This window comes from Lissotriton helveticus, chromosome 3_1, assembly GCF_964261635.1.
Source record: "Lissotriton helveticus chromosome 3_1, aLisHel1.1, whole genome shotgun sequence".
NCBI lineage: Eukaryota > Metazoa > Chordata > Amphibia > Caudata > Salamandridae > Lissotriton > Lissotriton helveticus.
In genome coordinates, this window is record NC_136061.1 from 815966055 (window position 1) to 815977768 (window position 11714).

Consider the following 11714-nt stretch of genomic DNA (forward strand, 5'->3'; position numbering starts at 1 on the left):
TGTATTTTTGGCACCATATACATGTATGGACTCCTGGGACTTTCTTGTGTAAGATACTTTTTCCCTTTCTCACTGATGGTTCCATTATCCACTCCTTTTTTCAAAATGTTTTGTAGTATCGTTTTCATTTCTTCCGTGGGATTCGCTTGGATTTCCATATATAAGTTTGGATCCTCTAGATCTTCCTTAACTGTGTCTTCATAAAACGCGGTGTTTAATATTTCCATCGCTCCTCCCTTATCAGCTTTTTGGCACATTATTTTCGAGTTTGCTGCTATGTTTTGTATGACTCCAAATTCCTTGTTAGACATATTCCGTTGCTTACTTTTCTTGTTGGTATTGATTTTGCTTATATCTTGCTTGCATAAGTTCTCAAACAAGTCAATAGTTTTGTGCGACGTGGGTGGCATATACGTGCTTTTGGTTTTTAATCCTTTTAGTTCATCTACCTGTTTTGGTGTTGGGTTTATGACCACATTTTCAAAAAAATGTCTTAGTTTCATCTTTCGTGTGAGTTTAAAAAGACTTACTTCAAGTTCAAGTTGGTTGGTACGGGCAGTCGGTACAAAGGACAACCCACGCTGTAGTGTTTCTGTTTGGATAGTACTCAGACGTTGATCTGAAATATTTATTACCAAATTTTCTTGATCGTTTAATGGTATTTCTTTTTGTCTTTCTTCAAAGCCATTTGTCTGGTTTGAGGCTGAGATTTTTCTTTTGTTTTTTCTGAGTCCCCTCTGGGGTCTACTGTTTCTTCTGAACCTTTGCCTAAAAAAGCCTCAGGTGTCGGTTGTGCTCCTGCGTTCTGTGGTTTAGAAAGTTTGGTTGTTCTTCGCGATTCATTAGTTGGTTTCTCACTATCTGTTGAGGAAGTGTCCGTCTGTGAGGTGTATTGTCTCGTTTGACGCCGTTTTGCATAGACTTCAGCCCAAGTGTACACCTCTTGAAGTTTGTAGTCCAGTGTGTCACGTTTGTATTTTCTCAATTTTCTCTCATTAACCTCTTCGGTATGTCGTTGAAGTTGGTTTTGTATATCTTCAAGTTTCTTCTTAAGTTCATCTTCTGACATTCCTTTTTTCAGTTCTTCTGTGGTAGTTTCAATTTCTTGTTTAAGTTCTTCAAGAATTTTTGATAATTCTTCTATTATCAGCAGTATGAGGTCTAAACTGCATTTGTTTAGGATTGCGTACCAACGATCGGTAAAAGGTTTGGAGTTTTTTCATGAAGAAGGTCTTAGAGCGATCCGGAGGCCCCTAGGAATACGCTGAGCTTTATGATATTTAACCATTGTGCTGGCGTGGAGCCGCTGATTGATCTCCTTTCTGGTGAGATAGAGTAAATGTTTAATATGTTGTTCTTTATTCCAACTAAACGTAGGTTCGGTGGTTTCCGTTTGAATTAATGAATAGATTCTTTCGCTAGCCTCTGATGTATGAGCAAAGGTGTCCGCTCTTATATCTGTGGAGTGAGTTATGTCTTCGTACTGCATTTTGTTTGGTGGGCATGCCACTTCCCTGTGGGGGGTTCGTATGGTATTCACTTCAAGTAAATGGGTTGTGCACCGCTCCTTTGTGGTTTATATGATACTTTGGCCGTGCTCTGGGGTATCACCTCCCTCCAAGGTGTATGAGAAACTCTACTAGTTGCACCCCTGTTCCCTCACAGGAGTGTCACCCTAGGCACAAGCTTCAAACGCTGAATCCCAGCAATAATAAACAATGTCATTCGTTCTGTGGTTTAATTGGTGATCTTTAATTCTTGTTTTCACCAATTCATTCGCTTTAAGTTCCAATCAATTCATATTAGGCGTGAATACAAGTTATTCCAATGCATTTCGGTGCACTAGGCACCTTCATCAGGAAAACGCCTGAAAATTAAACACACAACATAATTTGTAATCAAAAGTTTTCATCTCTATCTCTAAATTCAAAGAAGCATATTAATTCATCATATACTTTGTACCCCTCAAGTTAAGAAGTTAAGTAACTCGATCTAAGCTGTAAACATTTCAAAGCGTTTCTTCGTGTGTAACATTCGTAACAGGCTTAACTTCCACATTCTAACCGTTGACCCATGTATCTTTATACATTTCCCGCTGCCGGCTTAGGCGTTCACTTGCTACGTTCCCCCGTTCTATCTGTCGGTTCCTTAGAGTGAAAAGGTTGGTCTCAGAAGAAAACACATGTCAACAACAATTAAACATCATGGCTGCAAGATTCGAAGCTCGAGGTTATCCACAAAACATTATCAGAGAATCACGGATAAGGACAGAGAGCAAAACCAGATCGGAGTTACTAACAGTAACACCCAAAACCAAAGAACAAAGAATCACATGCGTCAGCAAGTACTCTAACGTAGGCACAAACTTTAAAAACATCATTCGAAAAAATTGGCAAATGGTCCACTTGGAACCGGATTTCAAAGGAATATTCCAACAGGAACCACTGTTCGCATTTACTAGAGGGAAAAACATAGGAGAACTATTAAAAACTCCTAAAGAGATGCCAAAAAAAAGTACATTCAGAGGCACAGTACCATGTTTGAATTGTGCTAATTGTCATAATATAATGAAGGGTGCTAGTATCACTCACCCGATGAAAGGCTATAAAATTCCGTTGAATCTCAATGCCACATGTGACACCACTAACATTGTATATTTGCTGAAATGCCCTTGTGGACAGGGATATGTGGGCCATACAGAACGGAAATTTAAGACTCGCTTGAATGAGTACAAAAGTAACATAAGAACAGGTCAATTGAAATCCACAGTGGCCGCGCATTTTATGGACAAAAAACATAACATCAGCCAATTGAGGGCTTGCGTGTTAGAAATAGTACCAAAAAAAGAGGGGCCGTTGAATAAGAAAATCCTCTTACAAAGGGAAAACTATTGGATTTATCATTTATGCAGTCTGAAACCCAACGGGCTCAATGAAAGAATGGAGTTTACTTGCTATCTATAACTGACAATTGTTGTTGTAATTTTTAATCGACCATATCTGCTATATCATACAACTGTAAAATTGATTATGTAATTGCACTAGAATTAACCATGTGGTAAGCGTAGGGCTCGTGAGATTGAGCGCGATTAGTGAATGTAACGTAGTAGAGAAAAATCCTCTTATTTGATAAAGTTAAGGTTGAGCAGTTTTTTTAAAAAAAACTCGGCACCTCTTGAAGGTGCGCATGCGCTAGCATCGCGTTTGAATCAACAGCGTAGCATGGAGCGGAGACGCTGCTTGTAACGGAAACGAATCCTGTTTTAACTAAGGTGAGACGCGAAGTTAGGATATATTCTTAACCGACAGATAGAACGGGGAACGTAGCAAGTGAACGCCTAAGCCGGCAGCGGGAAATGTATAAAGATACATGGGTCAACGGTTAGAACGTGGAAATTAAGCCTGTTACGAATGTTACACACGAAGAAACGCTTTGAAATGTTTACAGCTTAGATCGAGTTACTTAACTTCTTAACTTGAAGGGTACAAAGTATATGATGAATTAATATGCTTCTTTGAATTTAGAGATAGAGATGAAAACTTTTGATTACAAATGATGTTATGTGTTTAATTTTCAGGCGTTTTCCTGATGAAGGTGCCTAGTGCGCCGAAATGCATTGGAATAACTTGTATTCACGCCTAATATGAATTGATTGGAACTTAAAGCGAATGAATTGGTGAAAACAAGAATTAAAGATCACCAATTAAACCACAGAACGAATGACATTGTTTATTATTGCTGGGATTCAGCGTTTGAAGCTTGTGCCTAGGGTGACACTCCTGTGAGGGAACAGGGGTGCAACTAGTAGAGTTTCTCATACACCTTGGAGGGAGGTGATACCCCAGAGCATGGCCAAAGTATCATATAAACCACAAAGGAGCGGTGCACAACCCATTTACTTGCCCTGAAAAGGTTCCCAGTACCTGTATGCCACACATTCCTGTCTTTTAGCGTATTTCTGGCTTTTCTGGGTCCCTGCAAAGGAGGCTCTGCTCAGGGCCTACTCCAGGTTCTTCATGCGAAGAATATGCAGGATGCGTGCCTGTGGCTAAGAACTAGAGTACCTTTACATGCATGAACAGGCATCCATGCAAACATGCACTCTGAAGCACCTTTCTGCTGTAAAGAACCTCACTCTTGTAAAACATCTCTGTCATGTAAAGCACAACTCTTCTATAAAGTACCCCTTTTGTGTAAATCACCACACTCATCTGAAGCACCCCTCTTCAGGGTCAGACTGACAACAGAAACTTGGGAACCAAAATAAAAGTGTCCCCTATTAGTGAACAAGAGAGCTGAAAAAGTGTCACATGTTCAGAAATTAGGGCAATTTTGAACTTGTAAAGACACACTGTATAGATATTGTGCAGGGTATGGAAGACTGCATGCATTTGAGCTTGCTGCAGGTAATGTTAGTGGTATTATCAGGGAAACGAACAGTAGAAACAGGCGAACAAAGATCCAAAAAATACCTACAGAGTGACATGTCAAATCACCCCCTCTGGCACTGCAGGAAAGCACTCTTCTCTAAACAGCTCTCCCCTCTTATCGATCAACTCTAGCATAGAAGCAGTGTTCCTGTAAATATTGTCACTTGTGTAAAGCAGCCCTCTCCTCTAAAACACCAACCACCTCCCTTTGGTAAAACATCTCTGTCTTATAAAACACTTGTCTTCTGTATATGCCACTCTTTTGTAATGTATTCCACTCCAATAAAGTACATCTACAGTAAAGCACACATCATGTGAACCACCTTTTATGTAAATAATCTCTTGATTACAACATCCCTATCCGGTAAAACACCTCTGGTTTGCACCTATGAATACCCCTCTCTTGTAATGAGGCCACACAGGATAAACCACAGAGGTTCCAAGCAGCACATGGTTAACAGATACCAGTGTTTTGTAGACTTAAGTTTTTCCCTTCCTGACATGCCCCTTCATTTACCTGGGTTATTCTCTTGAACAGCATCTGTGGCTACACCTGGAAGGCACTAGGCAGCCTGGAAGTCGGATTCTTCCATGTTATCTGTATCTCACACATGTACCTGTCTCTGACTGGGCTGAACAGAGGCAGCTTAGAAAGTACTCTTTCATTATTTAACTGGGTTATATGACCCCTGGAAGACAGTAGCACACATCCACTCGGAGACTCTACCTAGATTGTTACAATTTTGTAACAAATGCAACTGCGAAGAACCAGCAGCAGCAGATTTGTGAATGTGCCTTGCAACAATGCACTTATGCTTTCTGTGTGCATGGCTCTGTAAATTCTGCTCTAATCTTAAATACACTGTAACATTTGGAAAGTTTGTTTATTGTATTTCCCCACCTGCTGTTTTGCTGTTGGAGCTTCTGTTGTCTTTTCACGCCCTCCATCAGACTCAGAGCAGTTCCCAGAGAAATCTTAAGAGCACAAGACAACCTGTTTTACATAAAATCAATTTCAGAGCAAGCTTCTTCACCCTATGTCCCCATCAGGTCCCCCTTAGCCGCAGGCGATTAGCGGCAGTCCTTTCATTTTCCAGGTGCAAAATCTAAACAGAGCTGCCCCGCTTTTCTTCCCTATCTGATGCACTGCTCCTGCTTCCTCTGAGGCCAGGGTTCACAAGGGCAGTATCAGGGGTAACAAAGGGCAAGCCAGGGGTAGGAGTAGTTGAGGGTTCATGATGTGTTGAGGGATAACAATGGCGGTCTTTGGCATTTTGCCCACCTCACCTATGGTGTGCTGCATTCTTAAGATTGTTCACTCTTGTTTTTATAGCTTCATGATTTTCCCTCTGTCTGGAAAAAAATCCTTTAAGCAGTGTAAACCATTTAATCACCACATCTGCAACAAAAGGGAGTTCAAATAGGTTTATTGTACATGCCAGGCTAGTTCAGCTGGGAGAGTGATGTGCTATAAGAGAAGCACAAGTCAGTCTCAACTTACAAATATTTCAAGTCTACTCTTATAATACACATTTTGGCCTAGATCCATATTTAATACAATGTTGACAATAGAAAAAGCTTCCTGCTTTTCTGTTCTGTCCCACCCAGATTACATACATTTATTTCAAGAACAGCTATGTCCTGTGTTAGCGACTACTCACACCAAACTTACAGACTAAAATGGAAAACATTTTTGCTGCTCTGAATGTCCTGTTAAATATCCTAGGCAGGACGTTCTCAGCTCAAATACAATGAAGAGGAAAATACACTTAAACCAGACCGCAATTAGACCTTTTTTTTTTAAAGCAGACAGTAAGTTATTTCCAGATACAATTGGGCAACTTTAACATGCACTTTTATACAGCATTATGCCGTTTTTCTGTATTTACATAATATTTCACAGTTTGTGGGCAAGTGACAGGTAAAACTGAATATTTAGGTCCTAAATCATTTTGTTTTTTAATTTTTCACTCCCTTCTTGTTTCTTAGGCTCTTGATTTTTCACCCTCCTGATCTTTCTTCATGAATTTAAGCTCTCCTCTTCCGCTACTAATTGTAGATTTTCACTCTCATCTGTCTTAACCTTTGAACCCTTTATCGGTCTTCTCTTTAGATTGTTGACGCTTGTTTAAACATTTTAGTCTTTTGTATTTTAAAAATCACGTTCCATCTTCACTGTGCTTAATCCTTCTCTCCCTTTTAAATTTTTTTAGGATTTTCACCCTCCTTTTCCACTTCATCTTTGTCATGTCTTACCCTCATCATGCGAGTCCTTTTTAGGCCGAGCCTGGGCAGTGCATGCACTGCTCTGTGATGCATGTTGTGTTCAGGTATGGGCTTGAAGCCCTGCCCACTCTCCACCCATTTTTTCAAATGGCTCCTGTTACTGTCATTTCTAAATCCTGGCTTTTGATTCATGAATAGGCTTAGTAGTCTCTCCTTGGTGCCGCATTGTCTGCATTTGTATCCTTCCATGAGGACTACACCTTTTAATTGTGTTGTGACTCGGTCTGCTTTATCCAGCCTGTGAGCACTATTCTCTTTAATGATTTTCCCCTATTCTATCCACAACGTGCTTTCCTACAAGGCAGCACACCGCCTGGCCCGTCACTTTAACTTTAGTGGCTACACTTCTTTTTTTAATTAAGCAGCGTGGTTCGCTTTAACTGTAGCGGCTGTACTGTGAACTCTCTGTTTCTTTCACAATATTGGGTTAAAGCGCCCCATATAGTGCTTTCACTTTAATGGTGGCCGTGCCCCTTTCTTTAGATGCTGTTCATCGTATTCAGCTTGCACTGAGGCGTGTCTAAACAAAGGGGTGTGGCAGCCATTAAAGTGTAAGCTCCACATGGGGCTTTTACAAAAAAAACACTAGTTTATAAATTTCAGATAAAAATGATTTTTTTTGTAAAAGAACCCAATGCTGTGCTTTCACTTTAAGAATGTCTACGGCGCTTAGGTCAAACCTGGGAATGCGGCGCTCCCATCACTGGCACCTCTCCTGCGCTTATAGCACATTGGTCTGGTCCGGACTCCCCCGTGCTACCCTGGTACGGCCCAGCGAGTGATCCTGCATGCTGTGGTAACGAGGTTCACACGCTGTCAGTGGCCAGAGCACTTCATTTTTTATTACCAATGGCGGATGATATTTTCACAAGGGTCGCACACCCAACTTGTTTTGTTATCAATGCGGCCGCGCCTACTTCCATTATGAAGAGCAGACACTTCTGCAGCCAAACCTCCTGCTTCTCCTAATTGCATAACAAGACAAATTCCTGGCTGCACAAGCAAAACAAACAGCACTTACTGCAGCTGCTCAAGGAGAGCCGGGGAGCATAACAGAACCGTCTGCAGGCGCTCGGAAACGAGCTAGCACCTGCACCATGGAGAGCAAGCCTGGTACATGCCGAGTGGGGGGAGATGAAGGGGAGCAGCTCCTTGTGTGCAAGCAGTGCTGACTCGGAGCCTGCCTGCTCGTGCCCTGCTTGCTGCTAGGAGGGTCATCATTGACAGAGCCTCTCAAAGCTCCTGGCCCAGATGAATGACGTCAACTTCCTTCAGTCTATCCTCTGTATTCATTCTGTGGGCATATCCCCCCCTTTCATCATATGGAACAGCTGCCCCTCATCTTCCTAAAAAGCAGGTCAAACCTACATCAGTCTATTTCAGAGTTTTTCATCATGCTCTGTCGTTGTACTTTAAAGTTTCAAGCATAAAATCAAAGTTCTCATACTGTATTTAAAATGCACTACATTCAGTTGAGCGTTTTAATACAAGTTTATTTCAAGGGCTGGTAGATCGTTGGGGTTTTATTTAGCAATATTGTGTGAGTATTCATGCAGTGCGTTGGAGATTTAGGGTGCAATTATGAATGTGTCGTCCACCCGTGAACGCCAAGCAGATTAAATTATATTCCACCAGAAAAAATGGGCAAAGAGGTGCAGAAATATCAGCAGAGTGAAAGCTTTATTGTGCTGCATGTGGGTATTTACACGTTGATCATTGGCTAAACTACCACAGACACAAGTACGTAAATAAGACGTACAAGGAGGCAAACTTTAAGTGTTTAAGTTCATGCATATCTGATAGAAATCCAAGTTGATCATCAGGCAAATTGTCCTAAAATTGTGTTTACTCGTATTTAATAACTTTAGCTAACTCCGTTGTTACAATGCGACTGCAAAGTCAGTGTTCCCCCCAGCCTAGTCCACTGCACAAATTTGTAATGTACTGCGCAGATCTACCTGCATTGTTTAGTGTGCCATTGCACCCCCAGTAAGGTGTGCTGCATGTCATTTTAGTACTTCTGTAGAACAGTGCACTGCATAAAGCAGTACGTTTGTCTTTTCTATTGTGCACTATGTAGATCTTAAACACTGTGCTAGAAGAGTACATTGCATAGATCTTAAATGCTCTTGCAGTGGAGTGCACTGCATTGATCTTAATTGCTGGGATAGTACAAAGCAGTGCATACCTCGTCACTGCTTTGCTTGAACAGCACATAGCGTAGAGTTTGAAAATGTTGATAGAACAGTGCACTGCATATACGCCAAATGCAGTACTAGAGCCGCAGCTGGGACGTCACATGAAGACACATTTACTGCTAACATAGTACATCACATACATTAGCAAAATGTAGGCATTTGACCCCTTAAACCTAAAGCAGCAGCTACTTAGCTCACTCTGTTCATGGCTGGCACATTTAGGTAAGAACATAATTTTTTTTCTTTCACCTTTTGTCACATATGCTTGCAATATGTTAAAAAAATAATTGCATCAGCTTATCAAAGCCACACCTGTAGAATTTGCCAATGCTTGTTCAAAATTGAAATGTGCTGGCCAACATAATTTGAGCCAAAAATCAATCAATCAATCAATCAATCAATCAATCAGCAATTTGTATAGCGCGCTACTCACCCCGTAGGGTCTCAAGGCGCTGGGGGGAGGGGCCCGTTACTGCTCAAAAAGCCAGGTCTTGAGTTGTTTCCTGAAGGAGAGGTGGTCCTGGGTCAGCCGTAAGTGGATAGGGAGGGAGTTCCATGTCTTGGCCGCCAGGTAGGAGAAGGATCTTCCTCCAGCGGTGGCTCTGCGAATGCGTGGTACGGTGGCGAGGGCGCGGCTGGCCGATCGTAGCTGGCGGGTGGGTGTGTAGAAAGTTAGGCGGCTGTTGAGGTACTTCGGGCCCATGTCGTGGAGATCCTTGTGTGCGTGGGTGAGGAGTCTGAACGTGATCCTCTTGTTGACGGGGAGCCACTGCAGGTCTCTCAGGTGGGTTGAGATGTGGCTGTGGCGAGGGATGTCCAGGATGAGTCGTGCGGAGGCGTTCTGTATGCGCTGGAGTCTTTTCTGTAGTTTGGCAGTGGTTCCCGCGTAGAGGGTGTTCCCGTAGTCCAGACGGCTGGTGACGAGTGCCTGGGTGACTGTCTTCCTGGTTTCGGTGGGGATTCATCGGAAGATCTTACGGAGCATGCGCAGGGTGTTGAAGCACGATGACGATACGGCGTTGACTTGTCTGGTCATCGAGAGGGAGGAGTCCAGGATGAAGCCCAGGTTTCGTGCGTGGTCTGTTGGCTTGGGGGTGGTGCCCAGGGCAGGGGGCCACCAGGAGTCGTCCCAGGCGGAGCGCGATGATCCCAGGATGAGGACTTCCGTCTTGTCTGAGTTCAGTTTCAGCCGGCTGGTCTTCATCCACTCGGCGACGTCTTTCATCCCTTCGTGTAGGCTGGCTCTGGTGGTGGCGGGGTCGTTGGTGAGGGATAGGATCAGCTGGGTGTCGTCGGCGTAGGAGATGATGTTGAGGTTGTGTTGGCGTGCGAAGGCTGCGAGGGGGCTCATGTAGACGTTGAAGAGGGTGGGGCTGAGTGAGGATCCTTGTGGTACGCCGCAGATGACTTTGGTGGCCTTGGATCTGAACGGGGGGAGGCGGACCCTCTGGGTTCTTCCGGCGAGGAACGAGATGATCCACTCCAGAGCCTACCCTTGGATTCCGATGTTGTTGAGGCGCTGTACTAGGGTGCGGTGGCAGACAGTGTCGAACGCCGCAGATAGGTCCAGGAGGATGAGGGCCGCTGTTTCCCCGTTGTCGAGCAGGGATCTGATGTCGTCGGTGGCTGCGATAAGGGCGGTCTTGGTGCTGTGGTTGGCTCGGAAGCCAGACTGTGAAGGGTCGAGGGAACCATTTGTCTCGAGGAAGGCGGCGAGCTGTCTGTTGACGGTCTTCTCGATGACTTTGGCAGGAAAAGGGAGGAGTGAGATGACATGAACGTGGCTAAATTTGATCAACTTGTACCATGAGGAGTTGGTCCAATAGAGTAAATCAAAGATAATCTAATGGCTTTCTACCTCTATTCTCCATTAGTTGACCATGTTGTTGATTGCACTCACCCACCCTCCCGTCTTCTCTTAGTGTACATGTTGTTGTTTTTACCCACCTTCCCTCCCTTCTATTGTTGCCCACGTGCCTTCCCTTCTTCTGTTGTTGCCCCCACCTGCCCTACCTCCTTCTGTTGTTGCTGCCTATCCCACTCTCTGTTTTCCGTGTGTTTGCTATACTCCACTCCCTTCCTCCCACTTCCTGACTGTCCCCCATGTTTCCTTGTTGCCTCCCACTCTGCAATAAACATAAAAGCACTATGACGCACACAACACTGGCAAAATCATAGCTCTTTTCTCCCATACCCATGTTGTCCATGGTATCCTCTACCTGCCCTCCCTTCCTCCATGTTCGATCCCACCCTGTCATCGATTTAAAAAAGCATTAACAATGCAATCAGCCTTTCATTACTGAAAGTTTGAGCTATTGGGGTTGCATTATTTATTTGTAACGCCAGTAGCTCAAACTTTCAGTAATGCAAGACCTATTGCATTGCAAATGCTTGTTTGAATTGCTCTGGCTCCTCTTGCATCATTAAGTACTGATTTCTAATTTTTCTGTTTACATTTTATTTAGTACTTCTATGAGCACACACTGGTAGCTAGGGTGACCAGACGTCCCACATTTCACAGAGCGCTCCAGTTTTAACAAGACTGTCCTAGTGTCCCAAAACCTTTCTAAATTTTAGGTAAATGTCCCGTTTTTTGTAGGAACGGTCAGGTAATTCTGCAAAGCAGAACTGAAAGGTTCACCTCCATTCACAGGCGCCTTTGAACACTGAAATGTGAAGTAATTTATATGTTCACGGCTGCCTGCTCCCAGCAGAGACGTAGTGGCGCGGAGCGCAGGAGGAGTTCCGGGTGTAGGGATCCTGCCACAGACATACACACACAGTTATTAGCATGCGTGTG